The sequence below is a fragment of the Notamacropus eugenii genome, chromosome 5, assembly GCF_028372415.1.
Source record: "Notamacropus eugenii isolate mMacEug1 chromosome 5, mMacEug1.pri_v2, whole genome shotgun sequence".
Taxonomy (NCBI): domain Eukaryota; kingdom Metazoa; phylum Chordata; class Mammalia; order Diprotodontia; family Macropodidae; genus Notamacropus; species Notamacropus eugenii.
Genome location: NC_092876.1, coordinates 256388993 through 256410722, shown reverse-complemented (window position 1 = coordinate 256410722; position 21730 = coordinate 256388993). Strand labels below are relative to the sequence as shown.

At 35.0% G+C, this 21730-nt stretch overlaps 1 long non-coding RNA gene across 1 annotated transcript in view; it reads left to right on the top strand.

The window, feature by feature from the left end:
- Positions 1-16830, top strand: part of LOC140505988 (uncharacterized) — a 109018-nt gene extending 92188 nt beyond the window's left edge. The window contains exon 4 of the long non-coding RNA XR_011967726.1: positions 16056-16830. This is a non-coding gene — a long non-coding RNA (uncharacterized lncRNA). The remainder of the gene's footprint in view (positions 1-16055) is intronic.
- Positions 16831-21730: the final 4900 nt, after the last annotated feature.

Here is a 21730-nt window from a genome sequence, read left to right as displayed (position 1 = left end):
GGGCATTTTTCCTAGCCTGTTACTTGACTTTTGAGTGCTTTGTCAAGGGGAGGGTATATTCTGGGGACCTGTAAGTTCTCAGTTCCTTCAAAGTGGCACAATCAGGGAAGAGAAGTTTATTCTTCCCCTGGCCTACGCTCTAGTCTGTGAGCAGGATTCCCTCTCCAGAGCCTCCACCAGATCCACCAGGCCAGCCAGCACTCCTCTTCACCCCAGGGCTGCCACTCAGGGCTGAGATTCAGATCAGCTCCTCAATTCCCCCAGGGGCTTTAGGCCAGGGCTCCAGTAATGTAAGCTGCTGCTGCTTGGGGCCAGGACTAGACTGCTGGGTTCCCTTCTCACCCAAGTGAAAGAGCTTTCTCACTGACCTTTGAAGCTGTCTTTGGCATTTGTGAGCTGAGGAATCTGGGATGTGCAGTTGCTGCTGGAGGCACCTTGAAGACTTCTTCAGTCCTGTCCTTGTCTTCACATGGCCCATGCTGTGATGAGCTCTGCTCTGTGCCCGGTGCAATAGATCTTTCCTGTTGACTTTTCAGGCTGCCTTGGGCTGGAAATCTCTTTCACTGTGTTGTTTTGTGGCTTCTGCTGCTCTAGAATTTGTTTAGAGTCATTTTTTACAGGTATTTTATGAGCTGTGGGAGGAGAGCTTCTAGAGGTGTATACTTCTACTCTGCCATCTTGGCTCCCTAAAATTTTTTTTAAACCAAATTGCTTTCCAGTTTTCCAAGCAGTTGTTGCCAAATAAAAAACCCTTTTACCAACAGTTTTTGTTCTCAGGTTTAACAAACATAAAAATTTTCCGGTTTGACTGATTCTGATTCCTGCTTTTGTATTCCTTTTTTGCTGATCTATTTCTCTCTTGTCTTTACCAGAGAATTTTGATGATTGCTGGTATATGATGTAATATGAAATCTAGAAGTGCTATTCCTTCTTCATTCCTACTTTTTTGTTTACGATTTTTCTTTGAGTTTCTGGGTTGTTAGTTTCTCCAAACAAATTTGATTATTTTCTTCTAGCTCTTTAAAATAATTCTTTGAGAGTAGAATGGGCAGAGCACTAACTCTCTAAATTAAGTTAGATGTCATTATTTTTATTTGTTGCCACAGTCAAACTATAAGCAATGAATATCCCTCCAATTGTTTACCTTCTTGTATTTTTGTATAGAGTGTCTATAATTAGAAAGTGAGCTCCTTGAGGATAGGTGCCATGATTTTACACCCCCCACGTTTTTTGGGAGGAGTGTCTCTAGCACTTAGCACAATGCCTGGCACATACCTAAATGTTCAATAAATGCTTACTGACAGACAGGTTCATTTTAATTCTGTTTATATGTTATCAGTGAGTCTTAATAGATTGACTCCCAGATATTTTAAGTATCTTAAAATTATTTTGGTGGAATTTCTTTTTCTCTTCTTTACTCCTTTTACATAGCTACATAGAAATACTGACATTTTTTGTGAATATCTTTCAAATACTGTAATGTTATTAAAATAGTTAATTGTTTCAAGTTAATCCTTTGGGACTTTCTAAGTAAATCAATCATCCAATCAATTACTATTTATTTTGTATTTACTATGTGCCAGTTGCTGCACTAAACATTGTAGCAAAGGATTATTTCATTTCCTCTATGCCAATAATTTATGCCTTTAGGTTATTTCTCTTTCCTCCGAACTGTCACTAATATTTACAGAACTATGTCAAATGATCAGTGAGAGGGTGCATCTTTATTTTACTTTTTTATTTAATAGGAAAATTTCCAGGGTTTCCCTGTTGCAAAAAGTATTAGTATGCAACAGTGTGTGTGTGTGTGTGTGTGTGTGTGTGTGTGACTGTGGGCAAATCACTTTACCCTGTTTGCCTCAGTTTCCTCATCTATGAAATGAACTAGAGAAAGAAATGGCAAACTACTGCAATATCTTTGCCAAGAAAATTCTAAATGGGGTCATGGAGAGTCAGGCGCAATTGAGAAAAATGAATTAATATACATATGTATGGATGTATGTGTGTTTTAATCATATTAAAAATGACTCCTTAATAACTACTTTTTAGGGTTTCTACTATAAATTTTTTTTTCTTCATCTTTAAGGACAATTCTTATAGAACTTGAGGAATTTCTGAGGAAACTATTTTTAGGCAATTGATTCTAACCTTGCTTTTTAGTATATGAATGATCTTGGCAAGACACCCTGTCCAGGTCTATCATCTATATCATGAAAAGTTTGCTTCTGTGTTTTTCTGAGTTAAAAATCTTAATTACCTTATTTACTAATTAATTAAAAAGTCACTGAAATAGAAAGACAAGCATCAAACCATCCTGTTCTCAAGGAACTTAATTTCCTAATATTTCCTGATATTCTTAATAATTCTTAATACATTCCTAATATTCCATCCTTGGATCTTGATATAAATCTTGATTATAGTGAATATTTTTGAATTTATTGTAGCATTTTTGCTAGTTTTATTTATAATGTTCACATCATTATCAGTGATATTGATCCATAGTGATGCTTCTTTGCTTTATTCTTCTCTGGATTAGGTATTAGTACTAGATTTTTTTATAAAAGGAATTTGTTAGAATGTTTTTCCCAATATCTGAGAAAAAATGTGTAGAATGGGCATTAATTATTCTTTAAATATTTGATAAAATTTACTCTGGTCCTGTTCTTAAGTTTCTTTCAAACTCTCTTGTTGATTTTTCTCCTGAATTTCTTTGTTTACATCTCTCACCACTTTAAAATTGGACTTGAATTTTTGCCAGATTTCACCCTTGTGTCCCTTTTAATCTGCAAAATGTAAACTTTTTTTTGGTTATTGGTTTATATTTTACCTGAAAATCTACCCCAACACTTTTTGTTATTGCTCTGGAATATTTATACACGCTATTCTAATGACATAACACTCATCTTTTCTTTATGTATGTATCAAAAGATATGGAGAATTTTCTGATTTTATTATGTATTTTATTTTTATTATGTATTCTGTCTTATCCAACAAAGACATGGGATGGAGTCTGGGAACAAGAAGATCTGACAATACTTTAATTGTAAAAGAGTGAATGTTTTGAGTCATAGACATTTAGAAATTGAAATGGCTTAAAAGTTCATTTAGTGAAATCCCTTAGTTTTACAATTAAAGAAACTGACACCCAGGAAAATTAAGTGAATTTCCTAATATCACACTTTTAGTGACAAAAGCATTAGAACCCAGGTCACAATTCCAAAGTACATGTTCTTTTCACTATATCTTGCGGCGTTTAGCTATACTGTATTTTGCATAATAAAAAAAAAGACAATTTCTTCTTTTTTTCCACTCTTCATAAGTAAAGAGATTAGATTAAGATTATGATGAACAAGTATTTATTTTGGTTACTCTTTATGAACAATACTGGTTTCTGCTAGTTTTGTTTTTAAAAAAAGCTGTAGTGTTTATTTCAAGCATAGAAATATTTTTGGATGCCAGAGAAGGAGGAAAAACCTGAGGGGTTGCAGATGTGGAAGTGAGACAAGCAAGGTGAACAATTAGGTAGCAAGGAAAAGGTTTCTCAAACAACAGTGAATCTGTGAGAATTGATAGCACATATTTCCCAATTGTTTGACTTTTTAATGGTCTGGATAAAATACTTGTAGCTTTGGGTTGGAATCTATTGGAGCTGGGAGAAGTTATATTAATCCTACTGTTAACTAAGATACAATCATGACTTCTAATAGTTATTCAAATGATTTCAGATTTTTCAGACAAAGAAAAAATGGGATTAAATAAAACAATTGAAATGTTCCTCTGCTTTTCTCTTAATCTTTTTTTAGTTGTTCTAGTTACATTTTAAAATGATCTGTCATTTTTCTTATGTTCTGTATTACCTTTAGGAAATCTTACAGCTTTGATAACCAACAGGAGGCCTTTCCTTTGGAAATGATGATTCATCCCAGCAAAATACCAGTGGTTTGGCATGAGCCTTTAATTTGGAATGCTAAGACTGGCCCTTATGAAAATGACTTGTGGCAGCAGATGTCACTGTTGGTCTTTGTTAGCAAAATCTCATATTAGAAATATTAGAGAACATCACACATGCAGATTGTTCCTATTGAACTCATTGAGAACAGGTAGGCTGCTTCAATATTGTCTATGGTATTGGACTAAAAAGATATTAAACATATACACATACTATTCAACATCTATCTTTAAAGAGTTGATACAATTTAACACAGGAATATATGTAGAGAATCATATATTTGCCACTGGAATCATTTTTAATAAATTTTGATTAACTTTTTATATAATTTCTAAAATCAAGTTAAAAATCTGTTTCATGTTAATAACCTTTTATTTCCTTTTCATGGGTGCCCTTTCCTGAAGCTCCACTTGTATTTTTCTTTAAGTCCCAATTTCTTCACCCACAAAAAGGGAATTGTACCTATTCTACATATCTTATATGCAAACATATAATAATGTAAGTATACACAGCATATAATATATGAACTATATAATATATGATTATATAATAATATAATATAAACATAAAATAGTAAAATATAATTTGTTATTACTAATTGTTGTTTCTTTCATCTTTTGTAGCTCATCTCTTATGCCTGGAATAGGTTCCTTACTCCCTCTGGCACACGATGTCTACTTAGAATTCACATCCACTATAGTGATTTTATCTTTTCTTTCCACTGTACTACACTACCATGGTCAAAGAATTTGCAGAACAGTCTATTAGTGAGAATCATGTACTAGTCTGGTTTTCAGAAAATAAAGGCAGTCTATCCCTAGGACCATGCTCAGAAACCTTTCCATTTTGTTTTAGCCTGTTGGTTTAGCCTCCCAGAGCCTTGGCCCCATGATGAGGCACTGATATGGCATCTCCTGCCTAATGCAAGTCATTATTTTATTCTTAATAAAAATCTTTTGCACTGAATTAAATATTTGAATTTGTGTAGAAAGTGTTGTTAATTTTGATTTCCTGAGTGCAGGGTATTTCTTTCTTTCTTTGCTTTCATAATTATCATTTGTTTTCCAATACATTTGGTTTGGCTATTGTGTCAGTTCTGGAAAATCTTTTGAATTCATTACTGAGGAACAGGAACTTCCTGGCTAAACCTCTGTTTTGCACCTACTTCTAGAGGAAAAGATTTGGATGAAGGTCTGACTTCAAGTCCAAGAGAAGCACTTGGCTAGCTCATTTCATTACATAGCATGCCCTCAAAGTTACACAAGAGGAGGACTTAGCCTTGTGGCTAAAATACAAAAAGAAACCTGGAATGAGTAGCACAGTGAACGCACACACATGTGTGTACATCCATATATACAAAGATGCATATATACATACATGCATACATATATACACATACAAATAACTTTTAATCTGGGTTACAGATGCTTGGCATCTTTTCTTAAACGTAAAAAGAAAATTGTTGAAACAGCTAATGGCATTGTCTAGTCTTGTGCTGGGCTTGGCTGTGGTACCTAGCCATAGTTCTTGGCAGATGTAATGGAAGAGGAGAGTGTCTATGACTGGGCAAGAGTGCTGCCAAAGAGTGCACACCCTCAGGATTCTCCAGGTTGCATCGAGAGACGCATTTCCTCACTGGAAATATTTGAATGGAAAAACTCTCCCCCCCACATTGACACTAGGATAATACACATTCATCATCGAGAGTGTAGAGTCATAGGTCCACCCATCAAATCATCAGTCTAGAAGCAGAAAGGTCCTTAGAGTTCATCTTTTCATTTTACAGATGATATGATGACCCAGAGTCACAAGGTGGTAATTCAAACTAGTTCTGTGAACTTGGGTCCCATGAGTCCCAAGTTAGAGTTCTTACCTATTCTGCATCTTTTATTATCTATTTTGGCTTCTTCATTTTGCAGCTGAAGAAAGGGTGAAATATTCACTGTAGAGGTGAAAAATGCCCTTGCCCAAGGTTGCATGTCTAGTTAGTGGCAGACCAAGGATTATAATCCAGTTCTCCTTGTTACCAGTTATATTCTTCCTACTATATCACACTTGTGAAAATTGAGATGATGACACCAACTTCCATTTCTTTTTTTAAAATGTTCTTCTATACTAGACAAACATAAATTAGCATAAACATTTCTGCACATGAAGAATTGAAAAAGAGGCTCATGCATGTAATCATGACTCTCTATTTCAGCTTGACCTTCTAAAAAAAGTATATAATAAATTGAACATGTTTTAGATCTGCACTGCTTGTCTTTCAAATTTCCTTTTATTCTCTTCTATTTTTTAAAAATACTTCAATGTTCCTCCTTTTCCAGCCTTTTTTTACATATCATTACTTGCCCCTCTCCCCAAATGAAAAAAAAACCCTCTCATGTGACAAATAAGTATAATCAAGTAGACCAAACCTGCCTAAAATTTTATGTCTCATTCTTAATCTCCCATGTATCACCTCTGTTAGGAGGTAGGTAGCATGCTTGATTATTGGTCCTCTGGTATCATGGTTGGTCATTGCATTTGATCAGAGTTCTTAAATCTTTCAAAGTCATTTTTCTTCACAGTCCAGCTTCACAGTACTTTTGTTTTTGGAAGCATGCTTCATTTTATTTTTCTCATAATGAGGAGTTATGAGAAACAGCATTAATGAAGTCACTTGTGTGACTGACTGAAGATGGAGAGATGTTTTGAACATTAGAGGTAGTAATCTACCACAGGAGTCAGAAGACATGGGTTTGAATCCTAGTTCATACTAATTGTGCCTTGGCAAGTCCTTAGGCTTTCTGAGTATCACTTTGAAATAGGTGATGATACTTGGGAATTACAAAATTCTAGATTTGTAAGAAACTTAGCAACCTATACCTGAAAGGAATCCCCATATAATTTACCCAACAAGCAGTAATCCATCCTGTTTAAAGACCTCTAATGAGGTAGAACCCTCTAACTCCTGAAGAACTCCATTCTATTTCTAGATTGTTAGGAATTATATTAATAATAATTATTAGTATATATGTATACATACATACCTGTATACACACATGCATATATATGTATGTAAATATATGTATATTTGTTAGTAATTGTTAGGAAATTTTTCCTGATATCAAGCCTAAATTTTCCTCTTTTCAACTTCCTTTTGTTGCCTGTTTCTGCCTTCTGGGGCCACAGAAAACATGTCTAATCTCTCTTAGACATAGGAGCCCTTAAATTTTGTAAAGATAGTGTTCATGTGTGTCCACACAGAGTAGATGGAAGGACATCGCAGTGTAATCCTGCGATTTGGTAATCTCTAATTTCTCCTATATTTATCTTGTTTTTACATAGTAGACCCCATTGGACTGTGAGATCCTTGAAAACAGCATCTGTCTTTTGCTTTTCTTTTTATCTCCAGTGCTAAGTCTAAAGCTTGGGGCATGGTAGGTTCTTACTAAATGTTTGTTGACTGACTGATACATAAACGTGAACTATTAAGACAGTTATCGGGCAAAATCTAAAATTAATGGTAAAGACAAGTGACTATGTAGTTCAGGCCACATGTGGCCTTGAGGCCATAGGTTCCCCATCCCTGATTTAGTTATAAAGTGCCCATGTACTTCTTCCCACAGAGAGACTCCAAGAGTTTACATTCTGGAAAAAGAGGTATGACCTTCAGCAAAATTGTAAAGTCAGCATTTTGTGTTCAGTGTTTGTAGCCTCTCCTTTGTTTCCTCTTCTCCTAAACATCCAGAGTCCTCATGTACTTTATCTCCCCCTCCCTATAAAAACCTTCTCTGTAGAAAATATCTGGTAAATTCATTCACAATAAGCTTTTCAAGGGTGTTAAGAAGACAAAGGCCTCCACAAAATCCCAATACGATGCTTCATCATGATGTGAAATGAAGATTATGCCAGAAAAAATACCTATTCTTGGTAGGTTCTTCCTAAAATGTAGGGTAACTATATCATCCCTTCCCTCTCTCCCCATTCAGTAAACTCCAGTTGTTTATTGTCACCTCCAGGTTCAAGTATAAAATCCTCTGGTACTTAAAATCCTTTATAACCTGCCCTCCCCATTATTTCTGTCATCCTAAATCTTACCCCCCACACCCCTCTCCTAACCTCCCATGTTCTCTGTGATCCAGTGACACTACCCTTGCTTGTTCCTTACATAAGATACTCCATCTCCCGACTCCTAGCATTTTCACTGTCTTTCTCCATGCCTGGAAATCTTTTGTTCTCATTTCCACCTCTTGTCTTCCCTGACTTCCTCCAAATTCCAGATAAAATTCCAGGTAAAATCCCACCTTCTACAGGAAGACTTTCCTTATTCCCCTTTAATGTTAGTGCCTTCCCTCTGTTGATTACTCCAGATTATCTTGGATATATTTTCTTTGTACATAGTTATATTCATGTTGACTGTGAGCTCCTTGAGAAGAGGAACCATCTTTCCTTTCCTTGTATTCCCAGCACTTAGCACAATTCTTGGTACTTAATCAATGTTTATTGACTGACTACCAAGCTAGACTAACCTCTGATGTAGTTCCTTTGATAGCTTGTGTGTGCTGTTCAAGTATCAACCTAGGTAAGTATGGAGAAATTCATCACCAGTATTTTAGTCACCAGGTGGTGAAGTCTTTGGTCTTTTTGATTCCCCTTTCCCAGTCTATTCACCACATAACTACCAAACTGATGTTTCTAAAGCAGAGGTCTGACCATGCCAGTCCCCTGTTCAAAAAATTTCAATGACTTTCTATTGCCTTTACTGTAAGCTCCTCAGGCTGGCATTTAAAACCATTCACAACCTGTCTCCCACCTGATTTTCATAGAATAATATCATCAGAGGCCAGCTGGCCTATTCCATAACTGAAAGGATTCCCCCACTTGTGTGTATATGTGTGTTCATCCTTCATTGCCAAAGTAGACCATGCCATCAAAGAAATGATGACATGACTTGCACTTGACTTTGTTTTGAGTGAGGGAGGGCTGTGCAGGTCACCAGCCTCACTTCTTCTCCAGAGCCGTCTGAATCCAGTGACCAGATATTCATCAGGATGACTGGAGATGACCTAGAATGAGGCAATTGGGGTTGTGACTTGTCCAAGGTCACACAGCTAGTGAGTGTCAAGTGTCTGAGGTGAGATTTGAACTCAGATTCTCCTGACTCCAGCATTGGTGTTCTATCCACTGTACCACCTAGCTATCCCCTAAGGATTCCCCCACTATAGTGTACCTGAAAAGTGATCATCCTTTTTAGACTTATTAGTCTCCTTCACACACTATGTTTCACTCAATTGGCTTGCTAACTTTTTCCTATATGTGACATTGCATCCAGCTTCTTTTTGTTTTTGTATAAGTGCTCCCCATGTCTAGAATGAATTCCCTTTTCCTTTCTGCCTCATAGAATGCTTTGTTGTTGTTCAGTCATTTCAGCTGTTTCTGACTCTGTGACCCCATTGGGTCATCACTGGGGTTTCTTGGCAAAGAATCACTGGAGTCATTTGTCATTTCCTTCTCCAGCTCATATCACACATGAGGAAACTGAAGCAAGTAAAAATGAACAACATATAGGACATCAGTACCTATTATAATGATTTTATTTTCTATAAATCACCAAGGACACTAAAAATGACCAGAATGTGCATTAGTTAGCAAACACTCAACTTGCTGTCCAAGTGGAAAGATATGACAGCAAAAAACAACAATAAATTTAGAATATAAACATTTGTAAAATCTTAGGAAAGGTGATAGGTGATTATGGGCAGTATTGTCTCATATATAAAGAGAATTAGTTAAAGGTAAAACCAATTTAAATAAAGTTTGGCAAAGTTAAGCAAAGTCATCTCAAGGGCATTTAAGAATGAAAATCAAAGGAAGAAAACAAAAGAAAATGGAAAAGATCTACCAAATCATCATAATAAACTATTTCATTATATAGAAAAGTAGAGCCACCACTCACACTTGAACATCACGGTGCTGAATGTGTTATAGCAGAGGAAGAAATGTCATTAAAGAGAATGAAGAAAGAAAAAGAAGCAGAACTGGGCTAAGTGCCTGTGAAGAACTTTTGCTCTGGAGGCAGTGCAATTGTGAAGGCACTGAAGGATCAATATACATGGTGTCTAAAACAAGAAAAAAAACCTCAAAACTTCTTAATACCAGAAAAAGGTGATTAAGATAATGGAGGACATCCTTATGAAGATACTCATAGGGGAGAAGTAGTTATAAAGTATTTTAAAATTAATATTACACATAGGATAGTGGAGAGGCACAGACAGTTTGGCATGACTGGACAAGAATTAAACGGTCAGAAAGTCTGTGTGATTTGCAATTTCCTATGTCAAGGAGTATCCATGTTGAAAGATCATGGCTCTATTAAAGTATTGAGATAGAAGGGGAGGAGCCAGTCTTTATCTTTTAGAAATCAATAATCCAAGTAGTGTTGACATGGGGAAAGGGGAAACTTTCTAGTGTCTCTTAAATCATACCGACTGTCCATTCTGCCTAAACTTAAGGCTATAAGCATGAGGTACATTGCACATTAAACTCCATGTAGTTCCATGCTTATGATTATAGGTAATATCAGTTAGAAGCATCATTTTCAAATGACCATATGATTTACCAACACTGGTACTCCATTATAATATAACTTGTTACAGCATAGAATTTTTTAAAAAATAAATTAGCCCTTACTTGAGTGTTATCTAACATATAATTATTACTTCCTGACCATTAAAATGATTCTGTAGCATGTCCTCTCAAATAGCATTAAGTTTATTTTTCCTCATGAGATGACGTATGTCTCATTATTCTTTGTTAATTGTATTTTATTTTTTCAGTTAAATAATTTTTCTCCCTCCTATCCACTACCCACTTTTGAAAAAAAAGTAAAACCTTTTTTAACAATCCTATTTAAGCAAACAAAGTCTCTCATTGGCCATATCTAAAATATATTTGTCTCATTCTGTACCCTGAATCCATCTCATCTTTGTCAGAAGGTTTAAGACATATTTCATGAGTGGTCTTCCGGAATCATGATTAGTCATTGCATTGATCAGAGTTCTTAAGGCTTTCCAAATTATTAAATAGAATTATAGTGAATGAGTCAATAGGATCATAATTAAACAGTGAATGAGTGTACAGCATCATATTTTGTGGATAAGATTTAACCTTCTGTACCAGAAGAGATCAAGGGTTTGAGTCATTTCCCATGGAGTTGGACAAGCACCCCTGTTAGCAGCTGTATTCCCATGACTGATGAAAACACAGATCTGGAGCCACCATATAACTTTGCATAAGGATACCAGAGACTTATTTTCTAGTCTCTTCCATTTACTTTACCTTCTGCAACCTAGCAGTTATAGGTGAGTGTTAGTACACAGTAAAATAGAGGGGTTAAGAACATTGAAAATAGTGGGTCAGAGAAATCAAGCACAATAGAGTTAGAATAGATTAATTGAATGAATGCAAAGAGGTAGTGTGATATAGGAGAAAGAGCTCCAGACCTTTATCTAAGCCCCAACCCTGCCATTCATTAGCTGTGTATCCTTTGTAAAAGGACTTCAGTTTTCTCATGTATAAAGTGATTGCAGATGATCTCTAAGGTTCTTTTCACTTCTAATATTTATTCTAGGATGCCTCTGGAGGAAGGGGAAGTAGAGAATACCACAAAAAATATGGATGAAAAAGAGAGATATTTGTATTAGTTTAGAATGGGGGCAAAAAAAAGGGGATCTGGGATCTGGACAAGAGTAGAGGTTAGCCAGGGAGCAGAGGCCTGGGTAGATTGGGAGGTGACCTGGCAGTATTAGTCTGCATGGAAGCCAGGGTGAGACACTGACCTGGGTGGCCAGGATGGGGGCCAGAGAGCCAGTGGAGCCAAGGGAATGAAGAGCCAGTAAATGGAGTGCCAGGAACAGATGAACCCAAAGAACCAGGGGCTCTTTGCAAGGCTGGGAGGGGAAGTTATGCAGCGTGCACAACCCAAACATTCATTTTCAAATGTGAACATAATTGAATTCTTAGTGCTGGTGATCTTAACTGCAGTCATTTCCCCCGCTCTGGATAGTCTTCCTTAAAGTGTTGAATGAAGAGTTAAATTAGTTTCAAATCTGGAACTCTCTTTTAAAAAACCCCAAACACCCAAACATATCAGTTTTCCAACAAATGTTTTTTAAACAGTTGCTGTAGCCAAGTTGTCTCCTGAACAAAGAACAGCAGTTTCATGAGAACTGCACGTCTTCATACACATCTACTGCCACATGGTAACAGCAGCCTCTGGGAATATCTCTGAGTCATAAATGTTGCAAGTAACTTTCCAAAGAGATTTTCTTGCTACGTTGGAGATTACTAATCTTATATTGGCAGGCTGAGTTGGCTATGCCGACCAGTGTTTATTTTGTATCCTTCTCAGCTGTTCCACATGATCTGGGATCCCATCTTTTTGGAGAAAAGGTAACAGAATAATTATATCATGGTAGAATTTTCGCCGCTACCACCTCTTCTCCTTATTATACCTCCCCTCCCCCAAAATCTGATCCATGAGGAGGCGCATCTTTAAGGACAACAGTATGGCTAACACAAGTCTGAAAGCTTACAGTGCTGGTTAATTGAAGACATTTGGTTCTCAGTTAAGGATGCCAAAAAGACTTCCTAACTTTGTCATAATGACTTTTCTGGGGTTAATATCTTTTAATCATAAGTTTTTAGATATAGTTTAAAAGTGAGTGGTAGAATTGGGCAAGAGTTCTGCTGAAAAACATAGCCTGAAACTTAACCATATTAAAAGTGAGTGAACCAACAAAGTGGGCCAGATGCACATGACTTAATCTTTCTCCCATAATCTTGACCTGAACCAAAAACCTTTGATGTTTGATGTCACTGGGATGACTTCTAAAACATTTTTCCTCTATGAGTTTCAAGACTTTTTTCTTCCAAGCATTTTCCATTCCCTTTCCAATCACATTAAAAAGCTGAAACACATTAACAGGGTAATAGAGTCTAAATCTCTTAGTTGAGCACTTAAGCTTTTGAATTCTTTTCTAAACTAGCCGTATAATCAAGTCCTGATCAAAACTGTTATTTAATTAGAGTTTCTGTGAGCTGCATCATCTATCCAGCAATGTTCATCCACATCCATCTCTAGTCCAGAAATGTCTTAGATTGTTGTACTCAATTACATCCTTTGGAAAAGTAAGAATGATAAGAATACATAAAGGATAAATTACTTCGTTTCAGTATAGTGCCCCTTAAAAACAGCAGCTGTTTCATTTTTACTTTGTATCTTCAGGACCTAGCATACAGTACTTAATAAATAGTAATATTAAATAATTAATAAAAATTAATTAATCTAAATATTAGTATATGCCAAAGGACTATCATACTGTGCATACCCTTTGATCCAACAATACCACGAGTAGGTCTGTATCCCAAAGAGATCATAAAAAATGGAAAAGGACCCACATGTACAAAAATATTTACAGCAGCTCTTTTTGTTGTGGCAAAGAATTGGAAATTGAGGGGATGCCCATCATTTGGGGAATGGCTGAACAAATTGTGGTATATGAATGTAATAGAATACTGTTGTGCTATAAGAAATGATGAGCAGGCAGATTTCAGAAAAACCTGGAAAGACTTATATGAACTGATGCTTAGTGCAATACGCAGAACCAGGAGAACTTTGTATACAGTAATAGCCACATTGTGTGATGATCAACCTCAGCAATGCAATGATCTAAGACAATTCCAAAAGACTCATGATGGAAATGCTATCCACACCTTGAGAAAGAACTATGGAGTCTGAATGCAGATCAAAGCATACTATTTTTCACTTTTTTTCTTTCATGTGGTTTTTCTCTTTTGCTCTGATTCTTCTTTTACAACATAACTAATGTGGAAATCTATTTAATATGATTGTACAAGTATAACCTATATCAAATTGCTTGCTGTCTTGGGGAGGAAAGGGAGAAAATATTTGGAACTCAAAATTCTAAAACAGTGAATGTTGAAAACTATCCATGTAACTGGGAAAAATAAAATGCTATTAAGAAGAGAAAAATAACCCTGTGAGGTGGCTGCTATTATTATCTTTACTTTGCAACTAAGAAAACTGAGACTAAGAGACTTGCTCATGGTCACAGTTGGAGAGAAGACTCAAACTCAGATCTTCTTTTCTCCAAATCCAGAGCTTTATCCATTGAACCAACCAGCTGCCTATAGTTGGCAACCTTATCCGCTTGCTTACCCTTTACACCAATTCTTAATAATATAAAAGTTGGTCAAGAGCCAACTCAGGTACCATCTCCTTTATTAATTCCTTTATCCCCCAGCAGAATTTGAGCTCTCCTTCCATAATTTCTCGTATTATTTCTTTCTGGATCTCTCCTTTGCACTAATCACTCTCGGTGCAGTTTACAAAGTGCACTATTTCATCTGCAAGACACTTCCATCTCCCAATTCTAAGCATTTTCACTTTTTTTTCATTTTCATCGCTTGCATGGAATGCTCCTCCTCTTCATCTCTGCCTCCTGGATTCCCTGGCTTTTTTTAAGTCCTCACCAAAACCTTACTTTCTACAGGAAATCTTTCTCAATCCCTCTTAATTCCGTTGCCTTCCAAATGTTGTCTTTCCAATTTATACTGTATAAAACTTGTTTGTACGTAGTTAATTCCATGATGTCTTCCCCCTTGGGTTATGAGTTCCTCAAGGGTAGGGGTTGTTTTTTTTTAACCTTTAAATCCTCTGTACTTAGCACAGGGTCTGGCATATAGTAGGAATTTAATAAGTGTTTATTGACTAATTTTCTGATTTTAACATTCCCAGCATTCTAGCAAAGTGCCTGATACATAGCGATTAGCTAATGTTTGTTGGTTTATATAAATTTGATAATCTGTCATTTATCACTATGAACATTATCAGACAAATCAATATCATAAACAGTCTTGGGTCTGATATTCACACTAGTGGAATAGAGGACCAAATAGTAAATATGATGCCCTGTAAAAAAACACTGAACTAGGAAACGAAGGTCCAAGATCAGTCTCTACCACTCCCTTGCTGTGTGACTTTGGGTAAATTGTTTGTCTTCTGGGGGCCTCATTGCCCTATTTATGGGATGAGAATAGCCTAATTCACTTGACAGGATTGTTGTAAGGGTAAACTGAGATGGTGGATGTATAAATGATAAAAATCTGTGAGCAAATGCATTTTTATATATAAATCTATCAGTAGTTTTGAAATGCTTTTTTTTCTGGGAGATAGTGCCCCTTTAGATATGGGTTAAGTTACCAAGTTATGACCTGTGCCATAGGGTAGCTCTAAGGCGAAGCTGAACAAATGCAAGCTTTTTGTGGGCATGTTTTTGAGTCCTGCATATCACAGAATATAATCATGCTGCTAAATTCCAATTTTTTATCTCGTAGGAGATGTGATTTAATGGGAATGCTTAACAGTTTTAGTAAATAGCTAACTCTTTTTCTAGCTAAGACATTCTGAACAGGAACTTTTAATCAAGTTTGAAATTGAATTGGAATAGATTTATTTTCAAAATGACATGGACATGAGTGTCAGATTATGATAATACCATACTGATGACCTAAATGATATTTGAGAAAAATCTTTTTTTTATCACTTTTCCAGTTTCCAGGATGGGAAATGGTTATCAATAAAAGAACCAATGCCTAATTCATGGTTGCCCTTGGTAAATGTTAAATATTATAACAACCTGACTCAAATATCTTTCAACAACTGGGCTTGGCCCTTCATGGAATTATGGTTATATCATCTAATGGGAAAACACCCAAGGAAATCACTGGGAGACTGCTCAGTTTTGGATTCTGTGTAACAAGGATTTGTTAGTTATTATATAGATCCACAGACTTGTTTTTCTGATAAAATTCTTTCCTATTGTCCCTAGGACTTAGAATAATCAAAGGGTCTAGCAACTGTCACACCGGGACTATTTTAGCAAAGCTTTTACCTTTTTTTTTTTTTTCTTAACATGGAACCAAGAGATCTTCCCTCTTAGCTACGCAAGGGCCAGGGGAACACCAGCAAAATCCTTTTCTTGGACTTAAAAGAACGTGCTGGGATTCATTCTGTTTTTCTCTTCTCTCTTTTCCACAGAAACCATGTGTAATAATGCAATGGAAAGATGTAGGTTGCAGCTCCTGTCATTCCTTCAGCTATGCTCTAAGATACAACAAAGAATTGAACTGGTTTCATATTATTTGTTTTTGTGTACTCTGGCTGCTCAATTCCCTGTATTCCTTTGCAGGTTATCAGTTTGAAAAATGTACAGAGAAACATATACTTTTGTGGGTTTAAAAACACTCCTAGAATTTATGGTAGGAAGGAACCACCTAGTTCAAACTCTTCATTTAACAATGATGAAGCTTGGAAGCCCACATTGGTAAAGTGATTTACCAAGACCACACAGGTAGTGTGGTAAGTAGCATTTCTGGATTCTAACTCAGGTTCTCTGATTCCAGAATGTTTATCCTCCAGAAACATGCTTTTTGATCTTAGAATCAATGTAAATTCTGTCCCAAAGTGTTCTGAGATCTGATGATCAAGTGCCTATTTTTCATAATAGGAGGAAGGTATTACTAAATATATTATTATTATTAAAAGGTATTATTAAAGGACTACATCAACCTTAAACTCTTTGGTATATGTATGTCATAAGACCAAATATAATGGAACTATTTCTATTATTTGAATCAGAAACAGGTTATACTAATGATTGTCTCCCACAATGTGTATTGAGGTCTCACTATGTGAAGAATATATATTGCTTTCTGAATTTTAGAAACCCAATTTGTAATATCCAATGCATATTAATTTCTGGTTGCACACTGCTTTTCTGTTACTTCCTTAAAATAAATAATTTGTATTTAAATTGTAGGCCTTTTTTTTCCCTGTTGGCATTCTATGATTTTCTTAATATTCACTTTATCATATGCTTCCCAGCAATTCTCTCAATGGAGCTGAGCCTTCCAAGTCTACTGGCAATAAAATAATTCCCCCAAATTTTTGAGGGTGAATGGTAGAGATTCAGTTGAGGATGCCTGAGTCTTGCATATTCAGTTGAACTTCTTGTGACAATTGTTTCGATGTTAATGAGTGGAAAAGTGAATTTCTATAATTAAAATGATCTTTTTTTCAAGTTTTACTACTCCAATCTTTATATTATTTTGAGTATGACAAGATTTTTTCTTCATAGCAATGGTTATCAACTGATTAAAAAAAAACTGGTCTCATTATTATGCCATTCTGAAGAGGAATCATTAGTATCTGTTCTGGCTTATAGGCCTCTCTAAAAGCCTGTGGTTGGGATCAATTGTGCATTAGGCTGTTTAGGAGTGATTATCTTTCAGTTTTTGATGTTGTTATTCCATATGATTACATCATTCTTTGTGCTTTCAGTGGGACTGATCCTATTTCATTATAGGCTTGAATGATCCTTGAGCAGTTACTGCAGTATCTCTAACAGTCATTGAAGTCTATACTTTAAGAAATAAAGTTTCCTCTTTGGAGTAATATCCATTATTCAAAAATAGAATTAAAGAATTAAAAACATAAGAAATTATGTTTTAAAAGCACAAGAACTGAAAACATAAGAAAAAGAGAAAAATGAAAAAAATATATGTATACATGCAACAAAATCTAATGCTCAATTGACAAACTAAGCAGCATGGGCAAAGTAGCTCACTTTGGTTTCATCAGATAAAATTCAGATCTTCAGAGTCAATGTCAGCAGTACATACTCATGACCACTCTTGTCACAAAATGGAATCATATCAAAATTGCTACTTGTCAAGTTGACAAGCATTTATTAATCTCCTACTATATTCCAGGCACTATGCTAAGCACCTACAAATATTACTTTGGTAAAGAGAAGTGTCACCTCATCATTTGAGATGGGTGAAGAAAGAGATAGTGGTGAATGACATTTGAGTGAAATGAGATGTGGAGGAAATACAAGGGTCACCTTTCAGTGAAGGTCTTCATTTTTGTTTTTCAAGAAATGTAAGGCAAGATCCTCAGGTAAGAGAACAGGGAGAAGGAGAGTCTTGGGAAGTTTGAAGAGTAATGAAAAGTTGTGAAAAAGTCACTGGAATGAATGAGATAATCAATCAATTAAGGAAGTGTAAAGGGATTGCCTCATAGTGTGGGTCCAGTTGTGATTATGTAAGTCAACTGGCATTTATTAAGCACCTGTTCTGGGTCAGGCACTGTGCTAAATGCTAGGGATAGAAAGATATCACCAACTTTATTTGTAAGCTCAAAGTAGCTATGAGGAGCTGCAGAGGGGACTGAGACATTTGGCTGGTGAATCACAATGAAAACTTTGCTCAACTGTATCAGTTCAAGATGTTCTTGATGCCTATTGTTGTTAAATATAAAAAAATTAAATAAATGTTGTTTCTAAAAATCCATCTCCTGCCTTGTCTAAGTAAACCTAATATTTTTAATTGTTAAGTATTTCATTTTGTTCCAATGTCAATTTGGAATTACTGGGGTACTCACCTGATTCATGTCTAGCCCAGAGCACAGGAGTAGCAGTCACAATCTCAGACAAACAGCATTAAAAATAGACAACCAAAGCAGACAAGGAGAATGACATTATTCTTGGAGATAATATAGATAATAACATAATATTAATACTGAATATATATATACTGAATGGTACATCATCTAAGTTCTTGAAGGAAAAATTAATCTAATTACAGGGATTAATGTACAATGAAATTCTCATAGGTGGACAGGTCTAGACAAATCCAGCAAAAAATGAGAAAGAATTTAAAGATCAGGGTAGACTTATAAAAGTTTGATAGCTCCTTAGGAATTACTGGATAAGAACAGAAAAAAATATACATACTTTTCAGTGGTGCATAACACCTTTATAAAAATTGGCTAAATGCTATGGAATAAAACTCATAAAGAAGAAGAGTGAAAATGTTAAACACTTTTATTGACCACCAGGCAATAAAAGTATATTTGGTAATGGACATTTGAAGAAAGGATTCAAACTTGGATGGAAACTAAAGAATGTGTAAGTCAAAGAAATCACAGAAACAATAAATATTTTTATCAAGGGAGAGACAAGATAACAGTAAAGAGTAATACTAGAAAATTTATATTTTAAAATGCCTTCCTCAAAAAAACTGAGAAATACAATATCAATGAATTAGGCATATAACTAAAAAAATTATTAAAAACTAACAAATTAAGAAATCATAATTTAAAATTTAAAAAATTCTGAAAATAACAGATCGACATAATTGAAAATATAGTGCTGCTGAATTTATAACTAAAACTAGGCTAATATATTAATTTATAGCTGGAAAGGACTTCAGAGGTCTTTTATACAAATCTTCCACCTTAGATTTTTTTTCACAAAATGTAATAGTATAACTCTCCTGCTTTCTTTACTTTTTAGATTTTTTTAATAATATGGCTAATATAGAAATATGTTTGGTCTGATTTCACATGTATAATTTTCTTGCCTTCTCAGTTGGTGAGGGAAGGGTTGGCAAGAGAGAGAATTTAGAACTCAAAATTTAAAAAGAAAAGGATGTTTAAAATAAATAATACACCTAAAAAACCCAAAAGAATGAAGAAAGGATATTAAGAAATGATTGGAAATATAAGAAGAGAACCTGGAAAGAGCAGGGTAAAAATATAAATAACTGAGTATTCAGGATGAGATGATGATCAACATTATAAAATGATACAGAGAGATCAAGAAGAATAAAGCTTAAGAAAAGGCCATTACATAAGGAATTGAGTTCCAGAGAATGTATTGGTTTGGACTGGCAGAAGACATTTCTGAAAGGGAACTTCTTACATCAGTAAAATTCCATGTCCAGTCAATAAAAGGGGTGGGGGGAAGGTAGTTGTAGAACAGTGTTCTTATGTCCATTCTCTAGGATTCCACCTGCAGGAAAGAAATAGGAGGAGACAAAAGTCTATATCATTTTAATGTGCCTGTTGGTTAAAGTGCACCAGTTTTTTTGGAGATCATGTATTTCCTGTCCTGCACAGTCAGCTTTATAGAACTGTCATGCTGATACATGGGAAGGTGACCCTTCATTAGGACTTTTCATCATGAAAGCTAATCTAAATAAATACATTTTAAAAAGAAAAATATGAATTAGACAAATCATTAGCTAATCTTAAGAAAAAGAGAGAAATGCTAAATTAGAAATATAAAAAATGGCGAACAAGAATCCACAACAGATGAAGAGAAAATAAAAGAATGTATTAGAATCTATTTTGTCTAATCGGATGTTAGCAAAAATGATTTAAGTGAAATGGATGCATGTTTATAAAGATGTTAAATGCCTATATTATCATAATGAGACATAGAGAATTTTAAAAACCTAAGCTCAGAAAAGGAATTTGACTAAGCTACAAATGAACTCCCTGAAAAAAAGAAATCAGGATGGATTTGTAAATAATATTCAAGTGGATATGTGAATACATAATTGGCAAGTGAAAAATATAAACAATTATAAACCAATTCATTCAAATCATGCTTAAGTTGTTTGTAAAACTAGAGAAAGATGTAAACTTACTTGAGTTCCTTTTCTGAGTCAAAAAATGATCTTGATATCTAAAACAGAGAGAAAAGTCAGAGAAAGAAAGTCATATAGCAATATCCTTAATTAATAAAAAATTATTACAAAGCTTATACATGATATCCAGGTTATATTTATACCAAGAATTCAAGGTTGATTCTACATAGTAGACAATATTAATTATATCTGTTATCAATAGATGGGAAAAGTTTTGTTTTTATTTTTGTGTTTCTTCTTTTAAACAAAATACAGTTGGAGGAACTGTGAAATGATTCTGCCATTTTGGAGAGCAATCTGGAATTATGCCCAAATAGTTATCAAATTGTGTATACCCTTTCACCCAGCATTTCCAATTTTAGGTCTGTTTCCCAAGGTGATCAGGGAAAAAGGAAATGAACCTATATGATCTAAAATTTTTATAGCAGCTCTTTTGGTGATGACAAAGAACTGGAAATTGAAGAAATGCCCATCAACTGGGGAATGCCTAAACAAGTTGTGATATATAATGGCAATGGAATACTACTGTGTGTAAGAAATGATGAGCTGGTTGATTTTAGAAAAAGATGTAGAAAGGCTTGCATGAAATAATGAAAAGTGAAGCAAGTAGCACCAAGAGAATATTGCATACAGTAACAGCATTATTGTTTGAAGAAATAATTGTGAACAGTCAAGTTATTCTGAGTACTATAAATCATCAAATCAACTGTAAAGGACCTGTGAAGGAAAATGCTATTCACCTCCAGAGAAAGAACTGATAAACAGAAGTATGCATAGTTTGACTTCACACATACTTATGAATCTGTGTCCAGTCGTGGCCTTTTTCTTGTGTGGGTTAGGTATGGAAGAAGCAGAGACTGTTCAAAATTTAAGATGGTACAAAAAAGACCAAAATTAAACAAATAAAATACTAAATATATATTAAAATAGATGTAATACAGTAATACATGGAATTTTTCTTTTGATCTTAAACTACATTTATTTAAAACCAAGAGCAGTGATGGAGAAACTCTAAAGACATTCTCAGTAAGATCAGGATTAAAGGAAGGATACTTATTCTCATCACAATTATTTAATGTAGTTCTTGGACTTCTACCTGTAGCATTAAAAGTAAGAATAGAAATAGAAAAAGAAATCAACAGAACAAGCATAGTCAAAGAAGCAAAGTCATTGCTTTCTGTAGACATGGTGTTTTCTCCAAGAATTCTAGAGATGCAA